Source organism: Canis aureus, chromosome 7 (genome assembly GCF_053574225.1).
Source record: "Canis aureus isolate CA01 chromosome 7, VMU_Caureus_v.1.0, whole genome shotgun sequence".
NCBI lineage: Eukaryota > Metazoa > Chordata > Mammalia > Carnivora > Canidae > Canis > Canis aureus.
In genome coordinates, this window is record NC_135617.1 from 32,977,248 (window position 1) to 32,981,076 (window position 3,829).

At 35.3% G+C, this 3,829-nt stretch overlaps 1 pseudogene; it reads left to right on the top strand.

Moving 5' to 3' along the window:
* Positions 1–2,437: 2,437 nt before the first annotated feature.
* Positions 2,438–3,205, top strand: LOC144317229 (large ribosomal subunit protein eL29 pseudogene; annotated as a pseudogene).
* Positions 3,206–3,829: the final 624 nt, after the last annotated feature.

Genomic DNA, 3,829 nt, shown 5'->3' on the forward strand with positions numbered 1-3,829 from the left:
TATTATATCCTTATTTGACAGGAGAATAAATCAAAGTAGTTATTCCAAGAACACATGGCTGTTTGTGGAGCCTAGAATGGAATTCTGATCTATCTTACTCCCAAATCTGAGCTTATATAAACTATGTTCTCATTTGACAGAAGGATAACACATGAAGGCACTAAAAAAAAGTCATTTCTGTTTAGTTAATTAATCTGTGATTACTTAGTACCAACTGTATCCTAGGCATTCCATTCAAAGCCAAAGGTAAAAAACTTATCAATAGAGATTTCAGTGAGATAAAAAATGATATAATCTGCTATTTGTCAAGATAGGGAATGATAAACTCAAAGATCAGACCTCATCTCTCATGGATATCATCTGCTAACACTTGAAAATTTCAGCCTTCAAGAAGACAACTTATGGAATAATTTTCAACTCTAAAATCTAAGTTATACAACATTAAAGTATTCTATGGATATATAGCTATCAATATACAAATGAAAAGATTAAAATTCTGAAAATAAATTTTAGAAGAATATGAAGTCTAATATATATCAATATATAACAACTTTTGTATCTATATCTATCTCCCATTATATTAATCTGTATATATCAAGACAATATCAGAATTATGCATGAAAAAGAGTTAACACCTGATAACCATGTCCAAGTTTAAAATAACAGTGCTCATTAAGAAAGATTTTGAGGGCTATAGGGGAAGGGTAATTAGGAGTGGGTTAGCTGAGTAATGATTGAAAATGTGGTTTAACAAGCAAGTACTGTATGAGAGTATGAAGATTAAAATTAGCATGGGATATGAAGGTAATTACAACTTGTTATTACTGGAACATGAAGAATAAGGCAGAGTTATTGTGAAGTCACTTGAAAAGGCAGAAAGACAGGCTGTTGTGATTTTTTAAAATATTTTATTTATTTATTCATGAGAGAGAGAGAGAGAGGCAGAGACACAGGCAGAGAGAGAAGCAGGTTCCATGCAGGGAGCCTGACGTGGGACTGGATCCCGGCACTCCAGGATCAGGCCGTGGGCTGAAGGCAGCGCTAAACTACTGAGCCACCCAGGCTGCCTGGCTGTTGTGATTTTATTGAAAATTTGCACTGCTGGATTTTTAAAATTATTATTGCATAGGTTTTTGCAGTAGTAAAAAGGAAGAGAAATAGAGAGCAGGTTGGCCATAGAAGCATCAGCATTAATGCTGGGGATATACTGGGGCAGTATAGACTGAAATGGGATGAATGTAAAAAAAGAGATCAGAAGACAATAAAAAAGAGAAAGATCCAGATCAGCTTTAGGTTTGTATATACCTCAAAAACTTCAGGTCTTCACTCCCTGTTGAGGAGGGACTGGTGATTAACACAAGCTTCACTCTGAATTTTAAATTATATAAATGCATGTGTATATACATGTATGTATCTATATCTAATATATACTTATCTATAAGTGCTTAATTGTAAATTCACACAATCCATTTCTTTGGTCTTCATAAATACATTTTATTTAAGTAATTAAACGTGTTAAGCATCTACTATATTTGAGGCTCTCTATTAAAAGCTTGACTTACTAAGATGAATAAAACATTGATCTTGGCACTTTAAGTACCAGTGAACAGTGAATGAACCAGGTGAATGCAAATGATGATTATAATTGCCTTTCTGGTTTCTAAAGCAAGTCATCTTATTTCTTACCTTTCTAGACCTACTGTCCTCATTTATGGCTTTCACATCTCTCAGGTTTTAGGAATCCCCAACCTGTGAGAGAGGTGCATTTCTTTACCTATCAGTTCTGGAGGACCATACTGGGAAGGTGGTCCCCTGGTCTCATTTAAGAGAAGAGGCTCAGAAAAATAGTCCTGCCTTTAAACTTATTTAACACTCCCAAATAATAAGGACATAGACTTTTGATAAAAATCCCTTATTCTATTTACCTGAACTATACCTCAACATAAATTATACTGCATATTCTCAGGTTTATAATTATGTGGAATCTATTTGTAACTTGCTTAAATGAGACTAAAAAAGGGAATTATGTACTCAAATCCTAGACTAAATAAATGTAGGCAAATATGAAGCCATTTTTCACTTCTATTGATAATTTGAAACATAGCTTCAAGAATCAGTTTTAATTGGAGAATTGAAATAATAAATCAGTTAGCAAAGTCAGCTGTTTAAGAATCAGACATATTAGTTTTTTCTGCCTCTTGCTCCATTGCTTTTTTAAGCGTTGGAAAATTCTATGATTATATTTAAAAATATGTTTTTTAACAAAGCAAGTAAACTCTGATATCCATTTAAAATATGTGTTATTTGTGATTGGATTATTTAAACAGAAAACTGATCATTTATTTTAGATTTTTTGTCATAACATTAAGAAATACTATGTATATATTGAAAATATTTGTTATTTTGAAAATCAAGAGCTGCGGGCTTTGGTGCAGATATGGCCAAGTCCAAGAACCACACCACGCACAACCAGTCATGAAAATGGCACAGAAATGGCATCAAGAAACCCCAGTCACAAAGATACAAATCTCTTAAGAGGGTAGACCCCAAGTTCCTGAGGAACATGTGCTTTGCCAAGAAGCACAACAAGAAGGGCCTGAAGAAGATGCAGGCCAACAATGCCAAGGCCATGACTGCGCATGCTGAGGTTATTAAGGCACTTGTCAAGCCCAAGATCCCAAAGGGCGGCAGCCGCAAGCTCAATCGACTTGCCTACATCGCTCACCCCAAGCTAGGGAAACGTGCTCGTGCCTGCATTGCCAAAGGTCTCAGGCACTGCCGGCCAAAGGCCAAGGCCAAGGCTCAAACCAAGGCCCAGGCTATAGCTGCGACCGCGGCTCCAGCTCCTGCTTCTACTCCTGCAGCAGCGCAGGCTCCCAAAGGTGCCCAGGCCCCCACAAAGGCTCCAGTGTAGAGGCTTCTGCCTGCCAGTGTGAGGACGGAAGGACTGGTACCACCCCTGGGCTTCTGTCTGCATGGGCCTGGTGTCCTCCTGTGCTATTTGTACAAATAAACCTGCGGCAGGATCTGTCAAAAAAAAGAAAAAGAAAATCAAAGTAAAGCCATTTTAGAAGAAAACAATGTTACATAATATGATTGGAAAAAAAACATTCACCGACACAGGTTCTTTTTCCTATTCACAGAGGAAAACACAAACATAGTTCATCTCAAAGCATGAAACAAATTGATTTTTTTATTATTGTAATAAAAACCATATAACAATGATATCTGCCTTTTAACAAATTTTTGAGTATACAGTGTACTATATAACAGCCTGAGGTAGAATATAGTTCATCTATTCTCAAGCTTTGCTGCAGAATTATATTAACATGGTGAACTTCCTGGTGAAGATATCCAATTGATCTATCCTTCTAAAAACATTCTATTTTATTTTAGAAAATATTCCAGAAAAGCTTTATTCTCAAATTCTTCCAAAACAATCAATTCTTTACTAGTGATTAACCTTTCCATATGTAGCTATTTTTAATGTCAACCAAAATAATACTATTTTACTTGAAATTTCTTTATAATAATTTAGCAACTTTTCACAGCTAATTTTAATCATTTAAAAACTTTTAATCAAGTACCAGAAGAAGATGGCCATCATTGCAATGGCATATATAACAGGAAGCAAAGTGGACCCATCTTATCAGCTAAGCTGTGTATATCAATCTCAGATTTTTTTCTTTTTACTATAATCAGTTTCCATATTAATCATGCTAAATTCCTAATTCTCCGTCCCATATCTCTCCTCAAAATTATGCAGAGACTCTCCTTTGATTATTGGACATATCCAAATTATTTTATGTGGCATTCAATACTTTCTGAA